Source organism: Balaenoptera borealis (genome assembly GCF_965194805.1).
Source record: "Balaenoptera borealis genome assembly, chromosome: 4".
NCBI classification, from domain to species: Eukaryota; Metazoa; Chordata; class Mammalia; order Artiodactyla; family Balaenopteridae; genus Balaenoptera; species Balaenoptera borealis.
Genome location: NC_138861.1, coordinates 111,294,875 through 111,304,883, shown reverse-complemented (window position 1 = coordinate 111,304,883; position 10,009 = coordinate 111,294,875). Strand labels below are relative to the sequence as shown.

At 37.8% G+C, this 10,009-nt stretch overlaps 1 long non-coding RNA gene across 1 annotated transcript in view; it reads left to right on the top strand.

The window, feature by feature from the left end:
• The first annotated feature begins 1,886 nt into the window (after positions 1 to 1,886).
• The window catches only part of LOC309627529, a 377,892-nt gene continuing 369,769 nt past the window's right edge, over positions 1,887 to 10,009 (top strand). Inside the window, exons 1-2 of the long non-coding RNA XR_014243793.1 lie at positions 1,887 to 1,967; positions 2,008 to 3,566. This is a non-coding gene — a long non-coding RNA (uncharacterized lncRNA). The remainder of the gene's footprint in view (positions 1,968 to 2,007; positions 3,567 to 10,009) is intronic.

Below are 10,009 nucleotides of genomic sequence, written 5' to 3'. Positions count from 1 at the left end.
TAGAGGACTATAAAAGGAGTGAATTCCTGGAGACAAGTAACTGATCTCCAGGGAAGGATGCTAGCTAGATTCCTTCTGGCACATGATGGAAGGAAAAGTGACTATTCCCTGAGTTTGACAGACCTCGGTTGAGTCTTGGCCAATATTTTAAGTCATGTGAAACTGGGCATGTTAATTACCTTGAGATTCCACTCCTAAAAGGAGGTTAGGGATGTTGCATGAAACTACTTATGTTCCAAATTTAAGGCCAAACAAGTACCCAATAAATTCCATTTCTCCTCTCTTATCAGGTCTTAATAATGATTGTTTGAAGATTTGGAAATACCCACCTTGAGTGTCCTTCCTCTTCTCAAAACAAAGTCTGTTTCAGAATGGCAAGTGTAGTTCAGTTGGTATTATTATGACAAACAGAAAAAAGGAAAAAGAAAAAATAACTGTTATTCCAGGCTTGTCAGTGTGAGGCCTAATGACACTCTTTATATATATTTTTCAGTGAAAAAGTCACATGGGTCAGCCCACATTTTGGCATGTCTGACAAATGGGTCAGTGAAGACGGGAGTGTTAATTTATTTGAATGGATGTGTGGCAATGGTACTCTGCAAAAAAACTGCTGTGCCAGGATGCTCTGTCAAAAAAATAAGAACGAACTGACAAAACCTCAAACACCTGCTAGGTACAGCCATATCCACTTGAGCTCTGTAGTCACCCTGATTCTCCTAAGTGTCCTACTTCTGGTGACTGGGAAAGATGTTTAACTCTATCCTTGCCATTCTAAGTTTTGCAAACCATTTTCCTAGAAGTCAGTGTATGCTACTTGAATTTTTTTTTTTGCAAAAACATTCTCTAACATTCCTCGGTTTAGTATTAGCTACTGTTAAAGGACACTCTTTTGCCTTATTTTGTATTTTTTTATGTTACACCACATTATATTTTATTAGTTTTCAATTTTTCTGAAACTTAGTTTGCTAATTCCTAAAAGAAAGGTGTTGAACCAGGTGTTCTGATGACCCACTGCGGCTCTAGAGGCCTCAACTTCTGTGGCAAGAGAAATCCTGTTAAATGTTTTTAAAAAGACTGGGTTCACACGTTTTATGTTTTATGTTTCACTTCAATCGAATCACCATGGATGGAGAACAAAGCTGGCCTGTCAAGAGAAAGGGAACCCAGTAAAATTGTCAACATTTAACCATTTCATTGGCCTACAGATATGGTGTTGTCATGTGATTTGACCGATGATATTGATTGAATCTCTGAATGGTGGGGTGCCAGCATAGACTTCAACCCTCACACAGTCCTGTGAGATGTGTATTTGTCAAAATTCTCTCCAATAAAATTTCTTCTAAGTATCTCAATTCCATCCACTCCTCTCCATTTCTACCAACCATCACTAATCCAATTAACTATGACAATAATCTCTTAACTGGTCTGCTGTCATCTCCTTGGGTCCTTTGCTAATTGATTCAATACAGCCGGAGGAACTTCCAAACTATAAATCTAATTGTGCTGCATTCTCTGTTTAAAACCCTATATCCCTGCGCGGTCTTCCCAGTGTCAGAGGGTAAGTGCCAAAGCTCCTTGAAATGGTCCTTAAGGTTCTTACTCTGACATCTACCCACTCTGCCAGGCTCATTTCAAACCTTAGTTCTAATTTCAGCCACACTGGCCTTCTTTCAGATCTCTGCACTCTCCATATGCTTTCCCATTCCTAAGTCCTTTACAAATGCTACCACTTTGGGCCAGAAATCTCCTCTGTCCCCTCACAGACCCCATTCCTATTCATGTTTAGGGACTCAGTTCAAGCCAGTCTTTGCCTGGGAACCCTTTATGAACTCTTGGACTGGGTTGGCACGCACTTGTAAAAGGTCTTCAGGAACCGTATATTTGTGTGTAGCATTTGCCCCACTTGCTCTTTCCTAGTCTGGATAATTATTTAATGAGAATCTACTTCACTCATAAGCTCTATGAAGGCAAAATTCAGAATCTACTTCACTCATAAGCTCTATGAAGGCAAAATTCAGGTGTGAGGTTGCCTCTGTTGTATGTCAGCAGTCATCTTCATGTGTGGTTGATGCTCAATAATGACTCTGATATGAATGGTTAACGCACAAGAGATGGTGAGTAGAAAGAGAGGGAATCACCGCCCTTTGGAGAACTCAGGAATATTTTCTATTAACTCGGCTTCCATTTTCAGCCATTTTCGTGGTAATTTTTGTTCCTCCTTTTAACACATGAGAAAGTTTGGCCAACAATACAGGATTAAAAATAACAGTATGAAATACTTCGGGAGAAACAGAGTTTCCCAAGGATTGCATTCGTTACCATCTCTTGTCTCATAATCAGATAACTTGGTGGTTTATCCTGACATTGTTCTTCTGTAATTATTTCTGTAGTGCACCCACCTCAACATGGTTAGGCTGTTGAGAGCAAATTCCGTGGAACTCAGAGTCCTGTTAATTCAGTAACCTTCTCTGTGACTCCTTGGAGAAAAGAAGAATGGCTTGGCCTTAGCAACAGGAAGTTTGTTCAATGACAAGGAAAGTTTTGTTTTGTTTTGTTTTGTTCCTGCCAGAGCAGGTATTAAAAAGACTGAAAAGACTTAGTTTGTCTAGTTGTGGTTTGAGGTTTTCTTTTGTTTTGTCTTGTAACATTATACTGTCTTTGTGAACATTAGAAGCCATGGATTCTGACTTGTGTACGTTGCTTTTCTAACGAGCACATACCTAACCGTATTGAGCAATATTAACAATGACAAGGAAGAACTTTGAGAGCTGGGAAGTTCAATATCTGAAAAATACAGTTACTATTAAGAATAGTTAAAAACAAGAAAGTGAGACTAAGTACCCCAGTTTTAAAAATAAGAAAATTAGGGACAGAGAGGGTAAAAATAACAACAACAACAAAACAACAATGAAAACAACTCCCAAGAGCTGAGAGGCTACTCAGTGAGTACAAGCATAACTGGAAAGGGAACTTAGGACTTGTGACTCTTCCCGCTTTTCAATGTGGTTGTTGTTTCAGTTCAAGATTTCATATTTTCCTGATTTTTTTCCCTTAACTCATTTTTGTCTTATTAAATACATACTCTATGCATGGAATTCCACACTCTAATTGAGAGTTTGCTCATGACAGACTGAGGCTCAGAGAGGTAAAACATGTGGAATCAGGTTCCATAGGAATACATGACTGATCTGAGATTTCAGGCCACATCTTCCTGACTCCAAAGCTCCTCTATGGCAGGATGCCATGTTTTGGCCATTAATTTATCCGCTTACTCAAACTTTATGCCAGCCACATGCCTGCAGAAATAAGTGTTACAGGTAATTTTTTCCTGCATCTCATCGTCAAATAGAGGAAAGTGGAGTAACTAAGGAGGGTAATCAAAAGTCCCAGTTTGGGGCTTCCCTGGTGGCGCAGTGGTTGAGAATCTGCCTGCCGGTGCGGGGGGCACAGGTTCGAGCCCTGGTCTGGGTAGATCCCACATGCCACGGAGCGACTAGGCCCGTGAGCCACAATTGCTGAACCTGCGCGTCTGGAGCCTGTGCTCCGCAACAGGAGAGGCCGCGATGGTGAGAGGCCTGTGCACCGCGATGAAGAGTGGCCCCCGCTTGCCGCAACTGGAGAAAGCCCTCGTGCAGAAACGAAGACCCAACACAGCCATAAATAAATAAATAAATAAATAAATAAAAAGTCCCAGTTTGCCTGGGTCTGAGGGCTTTCCTGGGACATGGAAACCATTTGCTACAACCAGGAAAGTCCCAGACAAACTAGGACAACAAACTATTAGGAAAACAAGGAGAAATGAGGGAAGTAGAAAGACCTAAATGTCCCAGACAAGAAGGGACCTAGTGTTCTTTATTATAACACACCACAAAATAAATTTTATCCTAAAGTGCAAAAGAAGGCTTTGTAATATTATCAGTACTATACCCATAACTGAGCATCCATCAAACTCAAAAAGAGGAAATTGTTTCTTCCTCATGGGGAAATTCTAATTTATTGCCATGGATGCTATCAACAGTAATAAAGGAAGAACTTCCCTTCCTTATTCCAATCTTGAGTCTACCTGGCAACTTTGAGGTAAAAGAATGCAGAGATGAATGAAGCATGTCATTGTTTCTGTGTTATTGTGAAGATAGACTGAAGGAGGAAGACTAGAGATTTTAAAAATAAGAAGAGAGCTGGTTAATAATAATATTTCAAGATATTTAAAAAGAACTGCAACTATTCTGCTTTCATTCAATCTACATTGCTTTCCTAAATCCTATGAGCTTAGTTCTATGAACATAGAATTAAGACATATTCTCTGGTCTCAAGAACAGACTGAGGGATACCAGAATTTAATGAATAATTACAAAGTAGAGTGGTAGGTGCTAAAACAAAATCAGTGTTTATGGAGTACCTACCACATTCACAGCTCTGCATATTACATAATTCACAGCCTAACACTGGTCCTCAAGGAATTAAAGTTGGTTAGGAAACTCTTCTTCATTTTCTTGTATAAAACAGAGAATGACACAATGGCATGCAACCATAAATAGTGAATAAATCAAAGTCCAGGACTTGTGTGTGAAACCAACATATATCACACAACATGTGTATCTATATGTGTGTGTGTGTGTGTGTGTGTGTGTGTGTGTGTGTGTTTTCCATTGAGAGTATCAGAAAAATATCACTCAAACTGGCTTGTCCAGTAAGGAAGTAAATCATTTCTTACAGGAAGCCTAGAAGTTGAGAAGATTCCAGGCTTGGAAGGTCAGTACTCACCCAGGATTCTCTCAGGTTTCATCCTCCTCTTATATCTGCTTGATCTTCAAGTTTGCTCTCCTCATGGTTACAAGATAGGTGCCATTTCTATTCTTCTCCAAGAAAGAGAGAAAAGCTTCTGTTTGTTTCTGAAGGCTGCCATAACAAAGAACTGTAAACTAGATGGCTTTTAAAAAACAGAACTGTATTGTCTCACAGTTCTAGAGGTTAGAAGCTTGAAATCAAGGTTCCAGTAGGGTCATGCTCCCTTTGAAATTGGTAGGAAAACCCTTCCTTGCATTTTGCTTTCTTCTAGTGGTTTTCCAGTAATCTTTGGTGTTCCTTGACTTGCAGCCACATAAGTCCAATCTCTGCCTTCCTTGTCACCTGGTGTTCACCCTATGGGTCTGTTTCTTCACATGTCTATCTTCTAATAAGGGCACCAACCATATTGGATTAGGAGTCCATCCTACTCCAGTATGACCCCATCTTAACTAATTGCATCTGCAAGGACCCTATTTCCAAATAAAGTCATATTTCAAGGTAGTGGAGTACTTCAACATATCTTTCAAGGGGCATGATTCAACCTATAACATTTTGCTCAACTGTAGAACATGAATTCTTCCCTTCAGTTCGATGGGGTTATATGTCTACTCTTAGATCAGTAATGCTCAGCATGGAATATGATGTGTATATTGGTTGGGCTAATTGGGATCCACCTCTGTAACTAAAGATGGTAGAAATTTTGAATAAAACAGGGTTCTGTTAGAAAGGAGGAAGAGAAAATAGGAATGGATGCTGAATAGATAAACAGAGTTATTACAATACATAACAATGTATGTATATATGTAAGAAAGTATAACTTTTCTTGTTATAATAAGAGGATTTTAAGGGAAGTTCCAAAACACTTAAAGTCATTAGGAATAAAGGAAATGAACAATTACCGAGGTATGTATTAAGCTCTATATACATATTTATAGATGTATTATGATTTAATTTAGCAAAGGCCCTGTGAGGTAGATGTAATAATTATCTTTTTTATATAAGAATAAATTAGGCCCATAAGAGGCAAATGAATTATCTAAAGTCACCTGGATGGTCAGTGTCAAAATCAGGATTAGAATTCATGGTTATTGGATTATCAGTCTGATGAAGATCTTTATTCCGTGCTGCCTCAAGATGCAGTGAAAGGGATGTTGGAATTTTCAGTGGACTTGGGAGTCATTTTTTACTTTTCTTTTTAGTTTTACATCAATCCTATGTGGACACTAGGAAACACAAATGTGAATAGTATGTACTCTTTCCTATATTTAAGATAATTGGGCATGGGGGCTACGTCAAGAGCTATGAGGGGTCTGAGATTTTACTCGATTTGCAGATTAACAAGTTAGCCTACCACACTTTCATGGAAACTCACAACAGACACACAACTAGTGGGTCAGAGACAAAAGATAGTGTATTTTTCACAGCAATATCAGTAGCCTGAGTGATATTTTTCCACTGGCTTCCTTAGCCCCAGTCCCCAAAGGGTGACTAGATGAAGTGAAGGTGCTGCCTGGCTATGCAGTAGATTGTGTTCTAGAAAAGAAACCCTGGGATTGGAAAACCTCAGTTTTATATAAGGGGCTGCTGGAAATCCTGCTCAATCTTTACCATAGAAAAAGACATCATTTTTATTCCTTTGGCCAGTAAATAAATCTGCTCCAGATGGAGATACTCTCTTTTTTCCAAGGTTGTTTTTATACAAATATCCTTGAAATGAGAGTCTGGAACAAAAATACCGTTTATGTCTTTGCTCAAATGGTGTTCAGAAATGTGAGAAACCCAGGGACAATGTCACCCAACAAATTAGATCTTCCCACACTATGATTTTTTTTATCATAAATGTTTACTTTTAGAAGTCTAATAACCCAATGGCAAGTTCATGTCTTACAAACTTACATAGTGCAACCAATAGGTGGTTATTGCTTGATTTTGCTTAGTGACCAGGAAAGTTTTCCCAGGGCCCTTGAGATGTAGTTATTTAAATTTTTAAAGAAAGATACAAATGAGCTTTTTTACAAAACAGAAATAGACCCACAGACATAGAGAACAAACTTATGGTTACCAAAGGCAAAAGCGGGGGAGGGATAAATTAGAAGTTTGGGATTAGCATATACACACTATTATATCTAAAATAGATGACCAACAAGGACCTACTGTATAGCACAGGGACGTATACTCAATATTTTTTAATAACTTATAAGGGAAAAGAATCTGAAAAAAGAATATATATATATTCTGAAAAAGAATATATATATACATATATATATCTTAATCACTGTTGTACCCCTGAAACTAACACAACATTGCAAATCAACTATATTTCAATTTAAAAAAATGCTTTTCTTCTTTTTACTTTTTCTATAAAAATGTGTTTATCATAACACTGACACATGAATTTAAGATGCTACCCTCTTTTTTAAAAAATTTTTATTGGAGTATAGTTACTTTACAATGTTGTGTTAGTGTCTACTGTACAGCAAATTGAATCAGCTATACATATACATATATCCCCTCTTTTTAGGATTTCCTTCCCATTTAGGTCACCACAGAACACTGAGTAGAGTTCCCTGTGCTATACAGTAGGTTCTCATTTGTTATCTATTTTATACATAGTATCAATAGTGTATATATGTCAATCCCAATCTCCCAATTCATCCCACCCCACCTGCCCCCTTGGTATCCATATGTTTGTTCTCTACGTCTGTGTCTCTATTTATTTCTGCTTTGTAAATAAGATCGTCTATACAAATTTTTTCAGATTACACATATATGTGTTAATATAGGATATTTGTTTTTCTTTTTCTGACTTACTTCACTCTGTATGACAGTCTCTAGGTCCATCCATGTCTCTACAAATGACCCAATTTCATTCCTTTTTATGGCTGAATAACATTCTATTGTATATATGTACCACATCTTCTCTGTTGATGGACATATGGGTTGTTTCCACATCCTGGCTATTATAAATAATGCTGCAGTGAACATTGGGGTGCATGTGTCTTTTAGAATTACGGTTTTCTCAGGGTATATGCCCAGTAGTGGGATTGCTGGGTCACATGGTAGTTCTATTTTTAGTTTTTTAAGGAACCTTCATACTGTTCCCTCAACATATTATATTCAAAGAGCTAAAGAGTCACTCTAATGAATGTGTTGGTCTTTGTCTTGGCACATAATTGATATCTATGGGATGAATTAATAAATAAATGAATGAACAAACTGACAACTAGATCACAACTGAATCTAATTCAGTGTTTTGCTTCAGGTTGAATTTTTTCCAGCTACCTTGAATTATACATTATAATATCATGTGTGTGGCAATTGACTTTAGTAAATTTAGTAATTTTAGTAATTTTAAATTTAGAGACTTTATTAATTAAGCAAATTTAGTAATTTGACATTAGTATAAACAATGTAATGTATATATTTGCACCCGAATTAGCTTTAGTCTGTACTTAGTGGCAGTTAAATTGCTTTGGAACTGGATCAGGAACCAAGAGCACACAGTAGCTATTTACAAGTGCTTCAGATATCAGTATCAATATTTATACAAGAGGATCCATTAATTAGCATGAGATATGTTAGAAATAATTTTTCATTGGTGAAATGAATAGTGTTCAAAATATAAGACTGACTAGCAAAGCATCATGAGCTGCAGTGTCCTTGCATCAGTGAGGGATAGAATCCAGCAACTCAGCAACCTCATGGCCAATCATCTTCACAACGTCTGTGTCTAGAGCTGCCTTTGGCATCTTCACATATTGAAGGTCTCTCTTGCTTGATCTGATAAGAGAGATGGCTTAATTGTCTTTCAAATTATTGATAAATTATTGATGCATTAACCTCTAAGTAATCTTTTTCTCTTTTTTCTTTTTCTTTTTTTTTTTTCTGTGTGCCTGAATAGACCAAGTGAGGACTGCATAAGAATAGACTGGGTCATTTTTTGGCCTTACTAATAAATTTTTTAATGTTTAGAAGAATTGGGTCTGAAGTTTATTCTTATTGTAGCACACTTTATCGTTATCAAGTTGTTAGGAAGGGGATATATAGCTTCCACCTTTTTCTAACGATGGGAGGCGGGGGTACTACTATTTCACAGATTTAAATATTTAGCAATATTTACCAAAAAATCACTAGGACAATCACTAAATGGACCATTTGCAACAACACATCTATTCAACATCTGTCTCATATGACATGAGTCAAAGTCTTCCCACGTAACTCTAGTTCTGTATTCACAGGCTTAAGGAATACTGGGCTTTAACCATCCTCATGGACATGTTTCTATAATGTTCTGGCATGAACTTTCTGTTTACTACAAAGGAAATAAACTGAAGGAAGCTCTCTATTTGCCCTTCCAAATTCCTCTCTCTGGGTTACTGCTATTTTTTTTTTTTCTCTTTGATCGGTATTCATTCATTCATTTATTTGTTCTTCAAATATTTTTAATACCCTGAATAAAATAAAAATACATGTCAGGTAATAGGATAAGCACTGACTCCACAGTGATAAATAAGATATATCGGAGGCACATGCATGCACATATACAGAAAGAGAAACAGAAATAGCACTGGAGAGAGAGAGAGATTCAGAGACTGAGGGGGAAGCAATAATTACGCAATAGTGCGATATCTTTTGCCTGCAAGAGATAGTTTATGTCATCCTTTTCAATCAGAAAAAAGCAATTTCCCATCTTGAGAGAGTTATCTTCTTCCTCCACCTCCCAATCTGGTGTTGTCCTGAAATTTGTATAACATCCTAAAGATGACTCACGAAGCCTCGAGGACTAGCCTATAACTTTAACAAACATGCTTATTTTACAGATGCCAAATGATTTTTCCAGTTTAAAGCTCAAGCTCAGCAAACTATTATTTTTGAGAGACACTTAGAGCATAACAAGATTTTAAAACAGAGACAAAACTAGTTTGCCAACAGCCCCCCAGGGCCAGAATATCTGTCAGCAGAGCCGCCCACCTGCATGGCCCAGAGGCCTCATGACCCAGTTTGAAAACTGCAGCCCCTCTCTTGGTCTCTCTAGAGCTCTCATCTGCCCCTTGGAGGCCTGATTTCTTCTTCAGGCTTTTTCTGACTGTATGGCATCCAAAACCAAGCTGGGGAGGAAGAAAGCAAACCTGTATGGGGATTCCATTGGAGAGCATGGACGCAGGAGCCGGTTTTATTCACGAGCTCCCTGATGTATAAGAGGTCAGATGGGGGACCGGTA